This window comes from Ochotona curzoniae, unplaced genomic scaffold, assembly GCF_017591425.1.
Source record: "Ochotona curzoniae isolate NIBS_2020 unplaced genomic scaffold, NIBS_Ocur_1.0 contig_2318, whole genome shotgun sequence".
Lineage (NCBI taxonomy): Eukaryota > Metazoa > Chordata > Mammalia > Lagomorpha > Ochotonidae > Ochotona > Ochotona curzoniae.
Genome location: NW_024465419.1, coordinates 13,895,727 through 13,918,557, shown reverse-complemented (window position 1 = coordinate 13,918,557; position 22,831 = coordinate 13,895,727).

Here is a 22,831-nt window from a genome sequence, read left to right as displayed (position 1 = left end):
AGTTTTCCCCTAAATCCAGAGTGCTAGTAGATCCCAACTTCCTCATTCTGATTATGTAAATTCCTTACACTCTAAATGAGGTATAATTAAATTATAACTTTCTAGAGAGCAGGGATCAGGGTGGATGAGTCAGAACACTGCTATGATAGGCTGAAAAAGTCAAGGGCTGGGAGTTCCATTTCCAGCTCCACTGGGTACTGTGTATTTGACCTTGGGGATGGCCTTTCTACCATGATCTCCATTTCCTTGTTTATAAAATGAAGTAGTTGGACCAGGCCACTTTCAAAATTTCTTCCAGCCCTGAAATTCCTTGACTCTGTGAGCCATCGTGGTGCTTAATAAGTGACAAGCACACTACCAAAGAACCTCAAAAATGGCTTGTGCTTGGGCACTTTGCTCTACACAAATTTACTTGGCATCCTCCTGGTATATAATTTTGGCAGAGAAACTTTAAGCAAGCCAACCCTCTCTGGACCCTGCAGAGACCCCCAGATCTAGAGAGGAGACTGGGACTCTCTTTTTTCAATTATTATTTGACAGAGAGAAGTTCCATGTCCTGGTTCATTTCCCTCAAATGCCTGCAACACCTGGGACTGAATCCGTCCAAAACCCAAGAGCCAGGAGTTCAGTTCCAGGTCTCTCACATGGGTCTTTAAGCTCCCAAGCCCTTAAGCTCATCACCCATCAGTTCCTCCCAGATTTGCATTGATGGAGTCTGTTCTCCAATCCAGGCACTCCAGTGTGGGACCCATGTATCCTAAATGCCAAATCAACTGCTCAAATGCCTGCTCTGAATCTTGGACTCTTAGTTGTACCCAGGGTTCCAAGTGTGTAAAAGATCACTAGCAGCGGGAGCTATTTGCCAGCATGAAGAGCCTAAGGCAAGGAGGAAAGAGGCATTCTTGAGAAAGGGAGTTCATTTGCATAGGCAGAAATAAAACTGTGCAGGCTGATAGAGTGGGGTGCTATAGGTAAGGAGACAGGGATGAAAGAAAGAGCCAGGGGAAATAAATCCCCAAACTATCCCCCAGGACTGCCTCTAAAGCTCCCCAAATGGCTGGAAATCAAGAACTGCTATTGCTCCAGAACCAACATGGCTGCTGACCTATAGTACATGATAATATCATTATAATAAAATTACTATGGCTGACACTCCTACTCCCACCATGCACCTGATGTCATAACATTTACAGGACTTCTTTAAAGGGTCAGTACCAAATTTCTAGAAATTCCTGCTCCTTTCTGGAAAACTACAGCCCAAGCACTACCCATTCTACCTCTCATAATGGAATGAGGCCAACCCTCACGAGACACAGCTCACCCTGGAGCCTGCTGCACTGCATGTTGTGTGCTCACTTCCAGTTCGCTGATGAATCTTACTCCTCTGGGCTTGGCGCAGTGGCCTAGTGGCCAAAATCCTTCCCTTGCATGTGCTGGAATCCTATATGGATGCCAGTTTATAACCCAGCTGCTCTGCTTTTCTGCTAGCTCCTTACTTGTGGACTGGGACGGTAGTAAGGGATGGCGCAAAGCCTTGGGACCCTACACCTGCATGGGAGTTTCATTCTTTGAGACTCCTAGCTCCAAGCTTTGGATCAGCTGTTGTGGCTAATTGGTGAGTGAACCAGTGGGTGGAAGGTCTTTTTTTCTGTCTCTCTCTGTAAATCTGCTTTTCCAATAATAATAATAATAATAATAATAATAATAATAAATCTTTAAAAAAGAAAAAAAATCTTACTCCTCTGCTAGGCTGTATTTACACCTCTTCCTCTAAGCCTTTTGGGACATTGGAGGCAAGAAGTTGGACCCCTTTTTTGACACTCCACAAGTCAAAAGTAGTCTATTGACAAATACAATTAGGTTTGATTCATCCCATCACAAAGTAACACTGCTTCATACATTTTCCATTTGAAACTGATCACTGCTCATTACAAATTTGCTAATTAAGTTTTCTTCTAAATTATCTGCACTCGTTAAACACAAATTGTATTCTACAGTGCTGCTAGTGTCTTTTAGGTTTTTCTGATTTATAAGGAATGGAATTAAGATGCAGTCATCCCCACTATTAGGATGCTTGTGTGTTCCTTAAGTACCCTGAAGACATAAGAAGGACCCACTTATTTTCAGAAAGAGACCGAAAAGGAAGGAGGGAACATAGAGAGGGAGGAAGGAAACTCAGGCAGGCAAAATCTCACCCGATAAAAATTTTACCACATAAAAGCTACTTTCTCATAGTTGTTATTTTTGTTAACTATTCCAGGAAGAATAGTGTTTCACTTTGGTCCTCTGTGGAGAACAATGAACAGTACTTGAAACACGGAGGCTATCCTCTGGGATTTGTGTCTTCATCTTTCTGAAAGCCACATGACGTCATCCTTCCTTGTCGGAATGGACAGACAGGCAGATCCGGGGCAGGGAAGTGAAGGAGGCACAAGCCAAGCTGTGCCAGAGACCCGCCACCCTGTGGAGGGAGGCAGGGACAAAGTCTTGATGTGTTCTTCAAAATGTAACTACAGCCTCTATATCAGTGGCCCGATGTGCTTTATAATCCAACAGATGCACGGGCACCGTAATGTAACCCAATGCCTTTGGATCCAGTAGCTTTGCAACATTCTAACTACTTCTTGCTTTACTGATGTGTGTTTTGATTTGCTTCCCTCCATCCCTTCCAAATGAACTTGAAGTCTTCAAAATTGTATTGATCAAGGTCATTCATTACATAAGGAATGTTGGTGAACAGATATTTGATTTTTTTTTTTACACGTCTCCAATAGATTAAAATGGTTAGAATTCTTTTCATTCTTTGAGACTTTAGGTCCAATTTTCATTTAATGAAGACAACCCAAAGTTGGGTGCAATTTTTTTATTTTATTTTTTTAATGTGTAGCTTTAGAAATGAAAACTTTAAACAGCAAACATAACACGCTCTAGTGAGGGTATATGATTGTCAAGTTCATGAAAAAAAAAAAAAACAACAACAACACATAATACAGGGCCAGTGTGATAGTTCAACCTGACTAATCCTCTACCTGCAAGTGCCAGGATCCCATATGGATGCCAATTCATGTCCTGGTTGCTCCATTTCCCATCCAGCTCCCTGTTTGTGGCCTGGGAAAGCAGTAGAGGACAGCCCAAAGCCTTGGAACCCTGAAGTTACATAGGAGACCCAGAAGAAGCCCCTCGCTTCAGATTGGCTCAGCTCTGGCTGTTGCAGCCACTTGCAGAGTGAACCAGTGGTAGAAGACCTTTTTCTCTGTCTCTCATCTCTCTTGTAAATATGCCTTTCCAATAAAAATAAATAAATCTTAAAAAAAAAAACAGAATCCACAGTACTGGATTATTAGTGTGTTTGGTATGGGATCCAAGTCAAAGTTGTATGATCATTTGATCTCCTCAGGCCTGTCTGTGCATTTAACTTCATTTGACGTTAACCTTGAGACAATAGTGCAGGGTTGTGGCATATATCAAGTTTTAAGGTCTTCAAGGAGACTTATAGACAACATCTTCATTAGGCCCCATGTTCCTTAAAACCAAGAAGCTAACAGGCAGCCTAGCAGTTGGGATGCTCACATCACATATCCTAGATCGGAAGGCCTGGGTTTGATTTCAGGCTTTCACTGTGGATACCAGCTTCCTGCTAATGCCCAAGCTGGGGATGGAATCAAACGATCAGAATCCCACCACCTACACGGGCATCTTAGATTAATTTCCCAATTTCCAGTCCTAGCCCCAGCCATAGCAGGTGTTTGGGGAGTGAAAAACAGCAGATGGCCCCTCCCTGCCTGCCTGCCTGCCTTCCTCTCCCACCACATTCCCTCTCCTCCTGTCTCTTTAAGAAAATACCTTAAGACAAACAAACAAAAAAGGAACTAAAAAGTGATCTATGTTTTCTTTTTTATATTTTTGTTTTCAAAGATTTATTTGTTTTCATTGGAAAGGCAGATTCACAGACAGAAGGAGAGAAAGAGAGAAAGATTTCACCAAATAGCTGCAGTGGCGAGCCAATTTGAAGCCAGGAGCTTCTGCTGGGTCTCCCACATGGGTGCAGGGTCCCAAGGACTTGGGCCATCCTCCACTACTTTTCCAAGCCACAAACAGGGAACTGGATCAGAAGTGGAGCAGCTGGAACACGAACCAGCACCCACATTTGATCCCTGCACTTGCAAGGGAAGAACTAACCAATTGTTAGTTAGCCATTGTGCCAGACCCAATAGGCTCTTCCTTTTTTAAGCTAACTCTAAGGACAGGATGATTTTATCAGCTGGCTAGAATTGTAAATGGCATTGTTTTATCCCAGCATTGTTCTCTTCTGAAAACAGCCGCACTCCTTTTCCTAGCCCTTATCCCTTTCCTGGGTCCCCTGTATCCCTGGAGTGCTTCATGCTGTCAGGAGGCAGCATCCCAGAGCCTTGCCTCATCTGGAACTGTTTATCCCTCACGCTCTGCTCTGCTGCATCTCTTGCCTGCCTCATCAGCAAACCAGGGTCACCTCTCGCTGTCTTTGTGGGGCTTCCCTCTCCCGTAACTGACAGTTGCCAACCTTCTACTGTATTCTGTGCCCTTGTTGGGGTGCTGGGGTCCTACAAACCACGACCCCCCTCTGCCTATCAATCTGTAAGTATTTTAGAAATCAACATTCCAACGATGATTCTCCAAACAGACTCTATTCCCTAATGGTGCTCCTGCTCCAAGAAAGCCTATGCTCAGGGTGTGTCTGCAGGGGAAGCGCTAGGCTCATCTTAATAATTAAAACACTTCCTGCCAGGGTGCATTTTCAGCTGCTGACTCTAAGTGTTCCAGAAAATAGAGATTGCTTGGATCGTTACCCACTCCCCACACTGAGATCTGCAACAAAGCTGGGTGTGCTTCCTACTTTGTAGCTTCAGAAACATGATTTCTTTAGGAGACCAATTAGATGCCCCTTGGATTGATGCTTTAAAAAGAAAAAAGAGAGAGGGGAAAAAAAGCAAAGCTATCACAGTGGGGCCTGGATCAAGTACACATGGACTAGTACACGTGAAAGAGATAACAGAATGGATGCTGATGCAGGATACTATTCGCCACAAGGAACTTGTAACATTTGAAATTTCTGTTTGAAGATACACCTGGAAAGTTTTATGGGCTTTAAATTATAATCTATTGTTTAATTTTTTTTCCAATGCAAAGTATTTTCTTTTTAGAAACATCTTTTAAGCTGGGGAGGGCATCTTTAGGAAAAGAAAAACACAAACAAACAATAGAGGCAACATCATAAGCAGGACCAGTTGGGCCCTGGTTTGAAACCCACTGATGTGCATCCCGGTCCATCTCTTCCTCGGAAAGCTGCTGTCTGGACTCCTGTTCAGTGGTACGTTCTTCCGATGAGAAGGATGACAGATGAATTAGCATAGTTTTACTAGAAAGAAGAGATATCCACTCTTCCCAAGCTTCATTAGTTGGGAAAAGAAATTAACTGGGCTTCCCAAGTTGGGCTCCCTCCTTTTCCCCCCAACTCCATGTCTTCCTTGCTGCTCTTGGGAGCCTCCTTCAAGTTTGGGATGCAGGTCTTCCTGCCTCTGACTGCTCCTGCCAGTGCAGCTCCCTCTGTGGGTGTCATTTGCTGTGCCTTCCTGGCTCCCTCCCGCCACTTTTTATTCCTTGTCCAACCATGGCATTATTTCTTGCCTTCAAATTTCTCATCTTTTCCATTAAAGGGTTCATCACAGCTGACCATGTCTTTCTAATTTTTTGTTTGTTTGTTTGCTGTGTGGGTCTGGACTGGAGCTCCATTCAAAACTGCTGGTGCACACTGGGCCCTGATAAACCACGGAAAGCAGAGAACCTGCCCCAAAAATAAACAGTCACTTCCTTCTTGGCAAGGCTAGAAGTTGTACAAGGAAGCCTTCTCATGCCTGATTGGCTTATGGATGTTGTGTTCCATGTTCAGTCCACCCCACAGGGCCTGGCAGCACAAAAGGTACCAAGTTCAAGGTACCATGTCTGACTTGGCGTCTGTCCTAGAGAGGGCTCCTGAGACAACAAATAATCAAAGGATTCACCTATGCCATCCTTCTCCCAACTGCCTGAGTTATTCCCTCCCCTTCCATGTCACTCATCACCATTTGACACACCCTGTATTTTACCATCTTGTCCACTGCCCGTATCTCCCCAGCCAGAGTGCAAACCCCACGAAGGAGGAACCGCCCAATTTTTAGCTGACTTCCTAGTCCCCGAGCACTTCCCATCACACAGACTGCTCAAACAGTGCAATGCCAGAAAAAAAAGTGGACCAAGTGCTAGAGAATTACAAGAAGTCCTAGGAAACTAAGATATCATTGAATGCATGTTTGTATGTTTATGTATGTGTAAAAATGTGGGGCCTGCTATTGTCGTGCGTAGATGGCTAAACCTCTGCCTTTCTCAATGGCTTCCCATATAGTATACCTGGTAGCTTCCTGGCTGCTCTGCTTCCCATCCAGCTGCCTGCTTGTCACCTGGAAAAACAGAGGTGACAGTTCCTGTCCTTGGGACTCCTGGGTCCTGGCTCTTGCTTTCAGATCAACTCAGCTCCAGTCAGCTATTAGGGTAGTGAACTAGTGGGTAAAAGATCTCTCTGTGTCTCTTTTTCTCTTTAAAAATCTGCCTTTCCAAAAAACATCTTAAAAAAAGGAAAGGAAAATATGATATTTGGGATTGAAGTATATATTTTTAAAAGCAGAATTTTAAAAAGGCTCGATCATAAGATACTATGATAGAGATTTTCATTTTTCATATGATTTTCCCCATCTTATTAAAGTGTGGCCTCTGTCAGCAAGGTGTATTCAAAAATGCCCAAATTTTGTTAGAAATACATGGAAGCAGCAAGAATTCACCCAGCTTCCTCTGCGCACGGAGGCCAGAGGTCAGAGGCCAGAGGTCAGCGGGTGGAGGGGAGGAGATGGGACGGAGGAATCCAGGTGGCAGCAGTGGACTCCAGGTCTCTTTCCCTTCTCTGCTCAGTGACTTTGAGCAGGTGACCTATCCTCTCTAAGCCAGTCTCAGAAGTCTTCCTCAGAGGCGACAATTCAGATCACTTGGTAGGGCTTTATCTGAAGGGTTCAACTGAGAGAGTGAATGCAGCTTATTTCACCCAGCCCTTGCCTGTTCTGCCCACAGTGTGCTGGGAACCAGTTCACTACGGTGAAAGAACCTTTACCAGTACACAACCGTACCACACGGCAGTGGGTACAGCTGTTGCTTAAGGTCAGCCCAGTCCAGCTCCCACCAGGTCTCTCTTCTTACACCAAGTGACAGTCAGTTGGGCATGAGTTAGGTGCTAGTCAATATTACACTCCCCAAACCACCCCCAAGCTTAGCAGAGGACGGAGGGGGGAGGACGTCAGGAGCCTCTCATTCTCCTGGCGCTCCTGCGGAGGGATGATTTTCTTCCACTAGAATGTGGTTACCTGGGTGACTAAGTCATTATCCTGTTCTCCCTCCTTTCCACATTGCCTCCTTTCTCACCAACTTCCCCAACCCCCCACCATGACTTCTGCCAAAAAAGCTTTTCATAGAAATAAATCTACAATTTTACAAGCTGCTATACCCAACCACTTAAGACATATTTTCCACCTTTCTTGGATGCATGCAAATGAGCTTTTAAAGATTAAAAGAAATCCATTTGTTCTGGAGCCCAGGGAGGGAATAAGAAGGGCACATGAACACGAAAAGCAAAAAAGCAAGTGGGCTCTGGGAGCCTGGAAAGCCTACAGGATGCGCTGCGTGGGCGTACTTGGAGGTTGACTTCCTGAAGTTTAGGTGACTTTGGAAAGGTGACTTCTGGGAGAAATGGGTTCCCAAGGCCAGACAAGCTCTGGGTCTTAGGCATTCTTGCCACCATGAGCAATGGATGACATTTTGGACCCTTTACGTAAACCTGGGACTTGAACTAGATTCTTCATGACTGCCTTGTTTAAATCCTCAATGTTTTCCACTATCACCCTAGACCCAGTTTCTTCTAATGAGAATTATGCCTATAGCTTGCTACCAGGGTTTGGGAAATTTGGTATATGACTACTGCCATAATTGACTGAGATTAAGATACAGATTTTTGTTTGTTTGTTTGTTTCCGTTTCCTTCTAAGCCAAAACACTGTGCTCTCCACACCAGGAAGTTATTGTCTTCATCATCAGTTAGTCTTGCCTACCCTTGACCTTCATAGAAATAGAATTACATAATAGGCGCTGATTTGTTTCTGTTTTTTTTTTCTTAATCTTATGCTGCATATAGCAGTAGTTTGTTCTTCCATTACTGTGCACTGCTCTACGCTATGAATATTTCACCACTTATCTATCTTTAATCTTTGATATTTGGATTGTTTAAGTTTGGAACTATTAGAAATAAAATTGCTTTGAACATGCATTTTTAGTGGACTTACATATTCATGCCTTTAAAAAATATATATGTTTATTTTTTAACTGAAAGACAGATTTAGAGAGAGAAACAGAGATTGAGAGAGAAGGTCTTCCATCCACTGGTTCACTCCCCAAAGGGCTGCAACAGCCAGAGCTGAGCCAGTCCGAAACCAAGAACTTCTTCTGTGTTTCTCATGTGTGTGCAGTGTCACAAGGACTTGAACCATCCTCTGTTGCTTTCCCAGGCCATAGCATGGAGCAGGGTAGGAAGTTGAGCACCTAGGTTACCCATATGGGATACTGGTGCTTGCAGGCAGAGGATTAGCCAGTTGAGCCATCGCACCATCCCCTCTCTCCCATTCATGTCTTTTGTGATTATTCCATCAAAAAGGAGACATAGAGGTAGGCAGTGTGGCATAGCATGTTAAACTCTGCCATGGTGCTTCACCCCCACTTCATGTGCAAGTTGCTGATTTGAGTCACAGCTGCTCTGCTTCTGACCTAGCTCCCTGCCAATGCACCTGGAAAAAATAGCAGATATTGATCCCAAGTACTTGGGTTCCTGATGTCTACATGGAAAACTTGGATGGAGTTCCAGGATCCTTATTTCAACTTGGCCCCATCACCACTGATGGAGGCGTCAAGGAATGAATCAGTGAATGCAAGAATTCTCTGTGCCTTTCCTTAAACTGTTGTTCTGATTTTCAAGTAAATACAAGAACATACAAAATCAAAGCAGGAGCCCTATGCCCTTTGTTGTAACCTGATGAGGTAACTAGCCACAGGTATCTTCTAAACCATAGTGCAATGACCCCAGGGTGTCCAGGGTGTCTCAGCCTAGACACGGTTGCTATTTGGGATATTTTTGGTTTGGGGAAAAGTCCTGTCCTCTGTTGTAGGATGCTTTGAAGCATTTCCAGTTTCCACCCACCCGATGTCATAGCAATCTCTCGTCCATGCAGTTATCACAACCCAAAATATCTCCAGACATTGCTCCTTGTGCCCTGGAAACAAAATTGTACCCCTGTAAGAACCATTGCAAGGGTTAGGGAGGAGAGACTGGAAGAACTCCACTGCTACAAAATCTTGCAAGGTTTTTAAAACACTGGATTTTACAAAAACTCAATCAGTGTGTATTCCAACCCCCGCCCCCAAATCTATGTTCCATTAAGTAAAGTGTCCCTGCATACAAAAAAAATCCTTTTTTATAATTGGCTTAATTCATGTGAATGGTTCCTGGGTATGAGGAAGGATGCTGCCACAACCAGCTGATTATTTCTTCCTTGACTTTCTCCCTGGAGAAGAAGTGGCTCTCCCCAGCTCGCAGAGCAGATCAGGAAGGAGTCTTCTTAGACTACATCTGTTTCCTGCCCCGCCATGGTCCCAGAGCTTTCTCCAGAGTCATGTGGCTCGCTTTCCTCCTGTGTCTGCTTACGCACCTCATCAGAGAGAAGTGCAAAGATCCATCCTTAGAAGCAGGCCTCTCTCTAATCCAGTGCTCCTTATTCTCCATAGGATGCACCACCATCATACAGACCACATGCAATGGTCCTCAACCCACAATGGGGCTATGTCCCCACAAGCCCAGGTTGAAATTATCTCATGTTATAGGCCTCTGCCTATAACACCAGTATTGCATATCATGGGGGGAGGGAGTGACTGTTCAAGTCCCAGCTACTCAATTTCTTATTCAATTGCTTGCTTTTGCAGTCAGAAAAGCAGCAGAAAAATGGCCTGGATTCTTGGACCCCTGTCACCCACATGAGACACCCGGATGGTGTTTCAGGCTCCTGGCTTTGGTCTGGTCTCAGTCATTTGAGGAGTGAACCTGCAGACAGAAGATCCTTCCTTCTCCATTTCTCTGTGTTTCCTCTCTTTTCTTGTCACTCTGTCATCTAATAAGTAAATAAATAAGTAAGTAAATAAAGAAAGAAAGAAAGAAAACATCTAAAAAGGTTTTCCTTTATGACTGCAGAACTGCCAGGGAGCTCCACTTACTGTCACGGCTCAACATCCAGAGGGATCTATTCCTAGCATTGCCAGACCTTGAAAAGATCAAGTACAACATTTAAAGTATGGCTCCCACTAAATGCATGTGTGTTTTTGTACCTTCCTAAAGTACAAATAATTCAGGAATTGTCCATATTCATCTTTTCTTTGCTCTCTTCCCACTCCAATTTCTGTTTCAAAGGGCAGGAATTTTGCTGTGTTCTCTGCTAAGCCCTTGCATTTGAGAACATTACCTGACACAGGTAAGAGCTTCACATTTGTCATAAGAGCAAAAGAATGGAAGTTCTGGGTGGCTGGTACAGAGTGTTCAAATGCCAAAGAAGGCTCAGAGTGCCCTGGAAACGTAGGTGGGAAAGAGATTGCTTTTTATTTGAAGAAGAGTGAGAGAGAAAAAGAGAGAGCACTCCTCTGCTAGTTCACTCTTTTAATATATAGGGCTGCAACTGGGAGCCAGAACCGCATCTGTCTCTTATACAGGTGGCAAGGACCCAATTTACTTGGGCTAACATGACTACCTCCCAGGATCTGCACTGACAGGGAGCTAAAGCTGGGCATCAAACCAAGGTACTCCAATGAGGGATGCAGACATGTTAACCAATAGACTAAACACTTCTCTGAGTATGTACACTGAAAAAAAAAGCAGAGTTTTACACTTGAACTTAGCCAACAGACCAGGAAACCACAGAGCACTTCAGCAAACTTGAGAAGATATGGAGATGTCCCACATGTGTGCAGTCTCTCAGTATTAACATTCTGCACCAAAAAGGTACATTTGTTACCATTGGTGAACCAGCACCCACATCTCATCCCCAAAAGGCTACAGTGCGGTTCTCACTTTCTCTCTTGCTGAGGATGTACCATGGATTTTTTTTTTTTTTTTACTTAAAAGACAGAGTTACAGAGTGACAAGGTAAGATAAAGAAAAAGATCTTCTCTGCCCAAATGGTTACTATGGCCAGAGTTGAACTGATCTGAAGCCAGGAGACAGACGTTTCTTGTGAGAATTCCCAATGTGTGTGCAGGAGCCCAAGGACTCCAGCCATCCTCTGCTGCTTTCCCAGATCATTAGCATGGAGCCGGATCAGAGGTGGAGCAGCCGTGCCTCAAATCAGCATCCACATGGGATAGCTGGCAATGCAGGTAGAGGCTTAGCCCCACTTTGGGTTTTGGCTTTGTACAATGAGCTGTCTCCATGACTGTAGGATCATTCAGAGCAGTTTCACTGCCCTAAAAATCCCCTGCGCACCACTCATGCATTCCTTCCTTCCCCCAGCCCAAGGCAACCATTGATTTTTTTTTAACGGTCTTAATAATGTAGTCCTTTCTGGAACAAATTTCGTTTAAGTCATACCATATATAGCCCTTTTCAGGTTGACTTCTTTCATGTAGTAATATGCATTTAAGCTTCTCCCAGTTTACTTCATGGCTTGATGGTTCATTTCTCTTTAACACTGAATCATAAGCCACCACCTGGCTGCACTATAGTTTGTTTATCTATTCACCTATGGGAAGACATCTGGGTTGCTTCCAAGTTCTGGTAACCATGAAGGAATAAAGGTGCTGTAAACCTAATCAGTGTGCAGGTTTTTGTGTGGATCCAAGTTTTCAACTCTGTAGGTAAATGCCATGAAGTGTGACTGCTGAATTATACAGGGAAAGCATGTTGAGTTTTGTATAAAACTCTCCAACTGCCTTCCAAAGTAGCTGTGCCATCACTTTTTTAGATTTTATGTATGTATTTGAAAGGCAGAGTTACAGAGAAAGAATCTTCCATCTGCTGGATCATTCACCCAAGTAACCACAACAACCAGGATTGAGCAAGGCCAAAGCCAGGAGCTTCCTCCAGGTTTCCCATGTGGCTGGCAAGGGCCCAAGCACTTCAGCCATCTTCTACTGCTTTTTCCAGGCAAATATCAGGGAGCTAGATTGGAAGTGGAGCAACCAGGACATGAAATGGCACCCATATGGGATACCAGCATCACAGGCAGTGGCTTTACCTGTTATGCCACAGTGCCAGTCATGAGCTATGCTATTTTGCAACTTCATAAGCAATGAGTGAGATTTTTTGCTGCTCCACATCATTGTTACCATTTAGTTTTTTTTTTTTTTAATTTATTTATTTTTGTTGGAAAGACAGATATGCGGAGAGGAGGAAAGACAGAGAGGAAAATTTTCCATCTGATGATTCACTCCCTACGTGACCGCAATGACCAGAGCTGAGCCAATCTGAAGCCAGGAGCTTATTCCAGGTCTCCCATGTGGGCGCAGGGTCCCAAGGCACCTATATGGGATCCCAGCACGTTCAAGCAGAGAACTTCAGCTGCTAGGCCACTGAGCCAGGCCCTACCACTTAAGTTTGTCAAGGCTGTAGACTTTGCACATGCCAATAGTCCTGTATTGGTACTTTGTTGTTTTAATTAATTTGCATTTCTCTGATGATATATGATATGGGTCATATTTTCATATAAGTGTCTATCAAGGTTTTGGCCTATGTTAGTTTGTTCATTTTCTTATTGTTGAGTTATTAAGATTTCCTCACATATTTTGATAAAGTTCCTCCATCAAATGTGTCTCCTGTGAGTATTTTTTTCAAGGCGGTGGATTACTTTCTCAAAAATGAAAGCAAAGCCATTTTTCTGACTTCCTCAAATTCATAAGAGGAGCTTACCCAAAAGTCCTGTTCACTGTGTCTCATCAGCTCTTAGTACAAAACCAGCTTTGGTTATTGTTATCATCTGTACAACAGACAATGACAAATTGTTGTGGAACTAGGGCTTTCTAAGAGTCTCTTGACCTATTTTAAATCTGGCTTCAGTGCTGCTGTAGTTCTTTCAAGCATTTTGAACACACATGGTGGACCCTTCATTTCCATAGTCAACCACGCTACAAAAACATTTAATAAAAAAAAAAAATCCCCCAAACAGCTGATTCGTAAGTTAGAAATTTGTTTGCCCCTCTGAGTCATGTGATGATACCATGTGCTGTCATGTGTGTTCCGTCCCGCCTGCAGCACAACTCATCCCTTCATCCAGTATGCCCGCACTGGTTAGGCCACTCCTCCGTGAGTCAGTTCGTAGCTGTCTCAGCTATCAGACAAAATCCCTGTCATGCTTTCGCAGTGTGTGCGTCATGGTGCTTGCCTCATTCCCCTGGTCTCATCCCATCCTGTAGGCCTTGTGTCATCTCAAAACATCACAAGCAGAAAGCTGAGGGCAGCACAGTAAGATCTTTTGAGAGAAAAACTACATTTATGTAATTCTAATTACTGCATATTATTATGATTTCTACTGTTAACTGCTTCTAATCTCTTATTCTGACTAGCCTATAGGTTAAACTTTATTTTAGGCATGGATACATAGGGAAAACACATTGTAAACACAGGATCTTGTACTATTTACAATTTCAGGCACCTACTGGGAGTCTTGAAGTGTGTCTGCCCAAGGATAACAGGGTTCTATTGTGTAAGTCAAAAAAGTAGCAAAGCCATTACCATGTGGCATCTATGAGGACGAAGATTTCAGGGCAAAATGCATCTCCTTAACTTAATAGCTTCTTTTTTTGAGAAAAGTGAAATGTGAGTTTGAGTATTGTAAATCAAAGAAGTTAAATGTATCCTGGAGGTGTTCAAAGATGATCCTGTGGTGAATCACATTATTTTTTAAAGAGAATTTAAAAGACTATTCGGCAAAGCAAGTAATTATCCATTCTGATTCTATCTTGTCTTATCTTTATGCTGTTCAAGTTAGCTGCAAAGATGATATCTGACATTGTGAAAAGCATGATTAGCAGTGGTGGGCAGGCAGAACCACACAGCTCCTCAATACACTTGCCATTGCCCCGTTCTTGCATTTGAACTCTGTTGGGCAAGGTTCATGTAGTCAGAGATAACTGGGTAAACATTTGAGTAAGAGCAGAAAGAACATAGTAAAATTGCTTCCAGCAAAGAAAAGGAGTAGTTAACTTCACAAGCTTCTCCACCTTTCTGGTATTCAGTGTGGGAGAGCAATAGGATACACTAAATATATATATTATATTATATTATATTATTATATTATATATTATATTATATTATATATATTATATTATATATATATATATATAATGCAAAAGATAATAACTTCAGGCTCCTTAGGGAAGCCTGACAGTTGTTTGGAATGCCATTCAAGTGCAGCAGACAGATCAGGTTGACCTTAAAAAAATGAAAGGGGTGACAGCTCCTGCAGCAGCAAAAATCACCAAGGAGGTAATGCAAGCTGTAAGCATTCAAGGTTAGAAAAGTTGGCCAAGTTGAGACCTGGGGCAGTTCCTAGAGGTGTAGTCAAGCTTTAGCCTCTGCCCAGTTTCACAGACAAGAAATGGACAGCAGGATTGTCATTGTCGCGTTCAGAGGACACTGTCTTGAAGGAAGCAAGAAGCTCAGATCACCTGTGGTGACTGAGGTTGACTGCATTGGCTGGCAAGGGACACAAGGGCTCCTTGGGCCCATTGTTACGTAGCCAGCTCAGGGCAGCAGGAAAGAGTGCCCAAGAAGCTTAGCATCCTTTAGGTTACAGTCTTCATCCAGGCTCCAACCCATCCTTGTTCACTTAGGGCTTGCCTTAGCCCCAAACAATACTGAGCTGGTTTGTACCCATTTGAAATGGGACACCCTTGAATGAAACCCCCTTAGGAGTGTATCAGTCTGCGTGTTGATCAGTCTTTGGCCACAGCCAGTCAACTCAAGTGAGAGGATACAAGCTATGACAACCTGTGCAAATAAGAAAATAAATAAATAAATAAACAAGCAAGCAAATCATAAGTAAAAAGCAGCCATGAGCATTGTGGAAAGAGGTTCTATCCTAACCAGATGACAACTATCAATGATAGGTGTCATCCCAGTTAGCAGGGTTACCCTTGATCTTTCCTTCAGTGTTTCCAAGCAATCACCACAGCTTGAAAAGACTTCTCTCAAATATTGCCCAGATTCTCTTCTTTGTTCCTCTTGAGGCAGACATGACATGCTTGACTTAGAGTCCTCATCAAGAAATAACTCAGAAATGAGTTATTTAATAACAAGAAATGACCCATGCTCTATGGGCTAATCCTCCATCTGTAAGCACTGCATCCTGTATGAGCACCAATTTGTGTCCACTTCCCATCCAGCTCCCTGCTTATGGACTGGGATGGCCCTAAGCTTTGGGCCCCTGCCCCCATGTAGGAGACCCAGAAGAAGCCCCTGGCTTCAGATCAGCTCAGCTCCGGCCTTTGTGGCTACTTGGGGAATGAACCAGCAGATGAAAGACATTTCTCTCTGTCTCTCCTTCTCTCTGTAAACTTACCTTTCCAATAAAAATATAAAGAGAGAAGGAGGGAGGGAGGGAGGGAAGGAAAGAAAAAAGGAAGGAAGGAAGGAAGGAAGGAAGGAAGGAAGGAAGGAAGGAAGGAAGGGAGGGAGGGAGGAAGGGAGGAAGGGAAGAAAAGAAGAAAGAAAGAAAGAAAGAAAGAAAGAAAGAAAGAAAGAAAGAAAGAAAGAAAGAAAGAAAGAAAGAAAGAAAGAAAGAAAGAAAGAAAGAAAGAAAGAAAGAAAGAAAGAAAGAAAAGAGAAAAAGAAAGAAAGGAAATAAAAGAAAAGAGAAGAGAAGAAAGAAAAGAAAGAAAAGGAAAGAAGAGAAAGAAATGACTTGCATCCTGGCTGTAGGGAGCCTGGCTGACAACAGCCTCCATCAGCTTCTTCAGGATCAAGTCAAGGTCACTGTCTTAGTTCATTTGCTGATGCTCTAACTGAATTCCACAAACTGAATTTGCATTTCAGTTTGGCTGGGGACATTCGACCACCAGCAGTCATGCTCTTCTTGCTGGTGGAGTAGGACTGCACAAAGGCCCAGCTTTGCAGGACTGGTCATTGCAGGAGATCTCCTCCAACAGGGCACGCTGTGCTGCAGAGCTTGGCTTCCTCCCCTCTTCCCTAGTAGGCCAAGGTAGCAATCCAATCTGTAAGGGAAGCACCTCCCCATACCCTTAAAGCTGGCGAGGCTCTTATGGCTTATCTAAGTTTCCCAAGACACTGCTCCCATCCCAGGGATGTCCCCTCCCCAGAGGGGGGGGGGGGGTAGTGGAAAGTGGGGTGGGTTTTTAACCTTGCTGGAAGAGGTCTAAAGAATAACATAAATGATGTGTTTGGACCTTATAACTATCCCGTGGACAAGCAACAAACGAATACAAACCACCAAGTTTGGGTTTAATACTGAAATTTCTCCTTTTCTTCTTTCATTCTTTTTTTTTAATGTTTAAAAAAATTTTTTTTAATTTATTTTCATTTACTTGAAAAGGAAAGCAACAAAGACCCAGATAGAGACAGATCTCCCCTCCTTTGCTTCACTTCCCAAATCCCACAACAGCCAGGCCTGGGCCAGGATGAAGGCAGAAGCCAGGAACATGGGAACTACTCAGCTCCATGAGTGCTCTATTAAACCTTGCTGCACGCACCACCCCGGGTACCTCTAGGTTTTACAAAGGGCTGACCCCAAACCCTCTTGTTGGCACAGCACACTCTCCAGCATGCCCACACTTCCCCTCAATTATGACTACACACATGGACTTTGCTGATATTAAATCTTATTCCTAGGCTAACCTTGGCCTGTGTCTTCTCCAATTCTTTCTGGCCTTGGAGACAAGATGCAGGATCCAGCTCTCTCCAACAACAGTCTCTCAATTCCAAGCTGTGAGCGCCCCACCTCTTTCAACTTCCCTATGCTTTCCTCTGTGCTCTGCCTTGGGGCCAGCCTGGCCACTCAGGTCTTTACCGTGTCTGCATTCTGGCCAGCAGGACCAAAGGAAAGACCAAACAGAGTGCATTCCTCCCCAATAAGGACATTTCCCAGAAGTTTCTTGTTACGAATCTCTTTGGTCATCTGCTGTTTACAAGGTGCATGTAGCCACACAAGAGGTGGGAAAATGTAGTCTTCATTCCAGGTGGACCACAGCCTTTCTGAAAATCAGAAATTTTGTTAACAATAAGAGGAAAGCATATTGCAAAAAAACCTTACAGATTCTCCCACTGTTTTCCATGTTCTTGACAAAAAGTCTGAACAAGAAATAGAACTTTTCTATGAAAAGCTACAACACCAAGCACTCATCAATTTATCCAAGAAACATAAATATTTAATGCTTGCAAGAAATTGTGGAAGGTGCTAAATCACTAAGACATATTGAAAAGGAAAAAATAAAAAGACCTTTATTCATCACCAAAAAAAACCCCTTAAGTTGATCTGTAATTGTTAAAATAAACCTTTGCTAAACTTCTATATCAGTGATCTATGCATTTAAAAGCCAAAATGTTAGGTTTATTATATTTAATCCTGTTTATTTCAGAAATATATGTAAATGTAAAACTTGAATTTTAATAGTCCTTTTAAGATTTGTCATGAGTCTGTCCCCTGAATCTAGTAAATATATGAAAAATGACGGCGTTCCTCTTACTCTCAGTATTTACACATGATTGAATTATCTAGGTCTTGTCTCCCCACCCCCCCCCTTTTTTTTTTTTTTTGCTGATTTTTAAAGTCATTTGAAAGGGTAAAAGGCAGAGTAACAGTGAGAAAGAGATCTTCCATCTACTGATTTATTCCCAGATGGCTGCAACAGCCAAGGCTAAACCAGCTTGAAGTCAGGAGCTTCTACCTGGTCTCCCATATGGGTGTAGGATCCCAAGTGCTTGAACTGTCTTCTACTGTTTTCCCAGGAGCATTAGCAGGGAATAAGATGGAAAGCAGAACAGCAAGGAGTTGAACAGACACCTATGTGGGAGCAGCCTTGCCTGCTATGACACATCACTGGCCTCTTGCTTTTTGTTTTGTTTTTGTTTTTGTTCTTGGACCCTTGGTTTTACTCTGTGTTTCATATCACTCCGACTAAATTTATGCCAGTGTCCTTTGCAGAACAATAAAGATTTACTCAGGATTCTTGTTGTTAGTACTGTTCTTTGTAACAAATACTACTGGACGGCCTGCTGTGATGACTCAATTGGCTAATAATCCCATTGCAAGTGCCAATATCCCAGATGGGTGCTGGTTCATGTCCCGGCTGCTCCATTTTCAACCCAGCTCCCTGTTTGTGGCCTGGGAATGCAACAGAGGATAACCCAATGCCTTTGGAACCCCATACCCACGTGGGAGACCCAGAAGAAGCTCCTGGCTCCTAGCTTCTGGAGCTTTGGCTCAGCTCTGGCCATTGCAGTCATTTGGGGAAATAAACCAACAGAAGGAAGATCTTTCTTTCTGTCTCTCCTTCTCTCTGCAAATCTTTCTAATAAAAGTAAATAAATGTTAAAAAAAATAATACTATTGAAGCTGGCATTATGGTATAGTGGATTAAGCCACTACCTGTGACACTAACATATCATATTGTCTCTGACTTGCGACCCGGCTTCTCCACTTCTGACCCAGATCCTGCTAATGGATCTAGGAAAGCATGGAAAAACAGCTCAACTGCTTGGGCCCCTTCACCTCCGTGGGAGCAAGAAGGAAGCTCGAGGCTCCTGGCTTCAGTGGGTTGGGCTATTCTAGGCCATTTGTGAGTGACCCAGTGGAAAGAAGCTCTGTCTCTTTTCTTTGCAACTCTTTCAAATAAAATTACTTACTTAATTAATACTACCATTTATAGATATAACTACCTAAAATGTGTTTATGAGTAAATTTCATTTACTTCACATTATTATCTAGGTACAGCAATGATAACAATCTTTACAAATTTTATTTTCATTTTTGAAAGAAACTGTTAACTGTTTATTCATATTCTTCTATTCAATCAATCTTCAATCACCTACACAGAAATGGTTACTACGTTTTGCCATCCAGCCATCTGCAAATGTGTTTCTACCACAGTCCATAAGTTAGTTTTTTTTTATTTTGTTTTAATCTTTACAATCTCACCTTCTGTTACACTTAGTTTTTAAATAGCTATCCAGTTAAGATCTGTTTGAGAGTGAATGTGGTTTTTCCAGAACCCAAATGCACTGATACAGGTCTGGTTTTGGCAGGATAATAACAAGCATGGCAACCCTGAGCATTTTTCTGACATTCCAGGATTCTCTGGTTCTGATGTTACCTGCTTGGTGTTATAGAAAGCCATTAAGATGTTTCTGTGAAGAACTGCAGGATGTTACAACCGAAGCTTGTCCCAGAATGTGCGTTCCAGCCTGTCTTTAGGCCCAGGTGTCTGTTACTGCCCCTAGATTTAGTGTTCTTTCTTCTAGATCAATCCAAGCCTCTTTTTCCTGACTCTGGGCTCTGGATGTTCAACAACACAACCAGCAAACCTTCATTGTGAGCAGCTCAGAGAGGCGTGTTCTTTCTAAAGCTCTAGCTTCTAAATGTTCCCAGGATCCTCTCACCCTACAGAGGCTGTCTGCGGACTTATTTCCACTCACCGTTGCACGAGCATGCATATGCAATTGCTATCTGTTGCTGTTGTGATAGGATATTCACAAAAGGAAGATCACTTCCGCTTCAGCTTTGGTTTAGGCCGATCCTTTGACAAATGGAGGCATAGAGAAAATTCTTTACAGTGTCCTTTCTTTCCATTCATTACTTACCAATCAACATGTTTCTGCAGTTTTCTCTAATTCATTTTTCAACTGTCCTAACCTGAAGCTTGCTGATTGTATTAGCCTAACTGGGAGGAAACATCAGTATTTAACAAGTAAGTGGGGCATTCACTGTGGGTAAGCTAATCATATCAAAAACACACCTGACTTACTCTGGAAACCCACTCTTGTCTGACAAAGTAGATTTTGTTTACATTCCTATCAAGTCACTGAAGCAGTGAAATATATCAAGGATTCTTGAGAATTTCGTGGTTAACAAAGTGTTATTACTTCCTCTGCCAGTTTCAACTTGAGTGCAGTTACCCTAAAGGAAGGGTAAAGACTAGAAGACAGAAATTCAGTCCTTAGGTTGGGGAAAACTGTTTCATCAGGTACCCAAGAACACTAGTTGAGAGTCACATTTGTTTGTTTTGATTTCTTTTTCCAGATGTCTGTTTGGCTTGGGGTTTGGGGTGAGCGTGTAATAAAATTTTTTTTCTTCTGATACATAGGCATTCTTATTGGATTTAATGCCCTTAACGAATTCCTCCAAGTATTCATTTGGCTTACTGTTGATTAGTCAGAACTGAAATACCAGCCAGAAAAGGGACAAAATCTTCTGAACTTTCCACTCCATGATTGCCTTTCGAATTGTGAACCTATGACCTTTGAGTTGGAATTGAGAGAACAGGTGAGCTCCCAGCCTCTTGCACCTGCCTCAAGGCATTGTCACAGGGTGGCAAGTTCCACTGGTGGAGCAGGCAAGGTAGCACCTGTGCCTATGTTCACTTTGTTTCACAGAAGCAATTTCTGAATTCAGATGAGATTTCTGGTATTATCAACTAGCACCTTCATTTTTTGTGCCAATAATTTCCAGGGCAACCTCCAAAAGTTACTCTTAATGCTTAACACCAAATCAAGGCCTTTACCTTTGTTTACAAAAAATATAAAAACAGACTACATGAGGGAAAAACCCAAAATTGGCTGATTTAAGACTAAGATATTAAAATGATGCCAAGCTGAGATTTTTGCTGTAAACATTACTGTCTTCTTGTTCATACATCATGAGTTTTTGAAAAATAAGTCAACCATTTGCAGGGGTTTAGGAGCAATTTCCACTGATCATATTAACAGTCCAATGCAAATAAAATAAAAACCTTCATCATAGATACTTCATCCTCCAGAGAGAAGAGTAAATTTGGTAGAAAACAGCTTGAGACCTTCAAACCGTTATTCACTCAGAATGTACAAATCCATCAGTAAAAGAGAGACAGTACCCGCTAGAGACTGGCTGATCACTAAATGTGATGGAGAGAATCCTGGAATAAAGAACTACAGCAGATAAAGCAGTCAGTAGAAGCACACCACCAGCTGCCAGCCCTCAAGTTTGTGATTTTTCCATTTATCAGAGCTGGTTAAAGACAACCACAAATAGCCTCTGGTGAATGACAAGATAAACTTTAGATCTGTCCATCTTTAACAAGGGCATGAGAGGCAGAGGACATTTCATCTATTGCTTGGCCAACTCTGAGGCTGCAAAGCAATTCCCTTGGTGACCCATAACAGGAGAACAATCACCACCGTGGCATCAATGCCACCAAGACTTCTGGAACACAAGAAAACAGAACACCTATATGTCTGAAGACTGCAAGGAAGAACATTCATGTGAAAATGATTCACTACAGGAAAAGAAGATGATTTTTAAAAATGCCTATTTGTGTCCTTAATAGGTTCTAAAGGCATATGGTCTAGATCATAAAGTGGCCCATATGGTAAGAACGTAAGGAAACTCAAAAGTGAAAGAATTTAAAATACCATTGGAGACATGAAAGCAAAACTGACTTGGGATCATCAAATGAGTCATTTGCAGGGTGTATATAAGAACCCATACTCACTCCTTCCTAAGCTGTGAGTGCCCCCGGCTCTCACATCCCAAAACAATTTGCTCACATTCATTAGCTCTCACCTCATTGTGCTGCACTGAACACAAGTCTGTCACAGCCCCGAGACGGAGCGCCTTCCGGAAGGGATTATGACTTACCCATCTTTATACCCAAACACCAGGATAGAGAGGCCTTAGGAAGTGCTTCAGGAATACCTGAAATGACAGCTCACAGTCAAGCCAGCTTTTTAAAATCAGCATGCAAGAAATCTTGTTTGTAGCCAAAAGTTAGACAATGTGGGACAGAGCATAAGATGAAAGCAAAGGATTACTAGGTACGGTGTGACATTGTTTTTGTTTTAGAAAAACAAAGCTTACCAGAGTAAGCAAAAGAAGGAGGTTGGTGTCAAGCAAACAGAAAAGTAAAGTAAGTGAGATTATTAGGGTGGGATTGAGAAGAGCCCTTTTCCAATGTTCTTCTAAAGATGAACAAAATAGTATCTGCATTTCTTTCAATTATTCTTGACTGTAAGACCAATTTCCCATACTCTCTCACATCAATTCTTTTTCTTCTCCTTTTATTTCCTTCCCATTTGTACTTATCTTTTTTAATCTTTATCATGCTTTGGTCTTACCTAACATATCTAGGCATAGCAATACTATAAAAGTTAAACCTCCAATTTCAGTCATTTCAAAATAGAACTTATCCCTTAAACAACCCCAAAGTGATGGAGGAAACTTCATAGGCTTTTAGATACTCTTTTCATTTTCTGGTCCCTATCTTGTCTTGAGACCTTAAATTCCTCTCCCTTCAGCTGGCAGATCAGGATTTCACCAGACCCAGAAGCAGACTGCTTCACTTTAGCCACGTGGTATTTGCTAACAGTCACATGGCCATACCTGGCTGCCAGGGAACTTTGTAATGGCAGCCAAATGGCCAAACAGCTAGAGAAAAATAAGTTTAGTGAATAGTTAGCCTGCTTCTGCCTCTACTTTCTGGGCTAT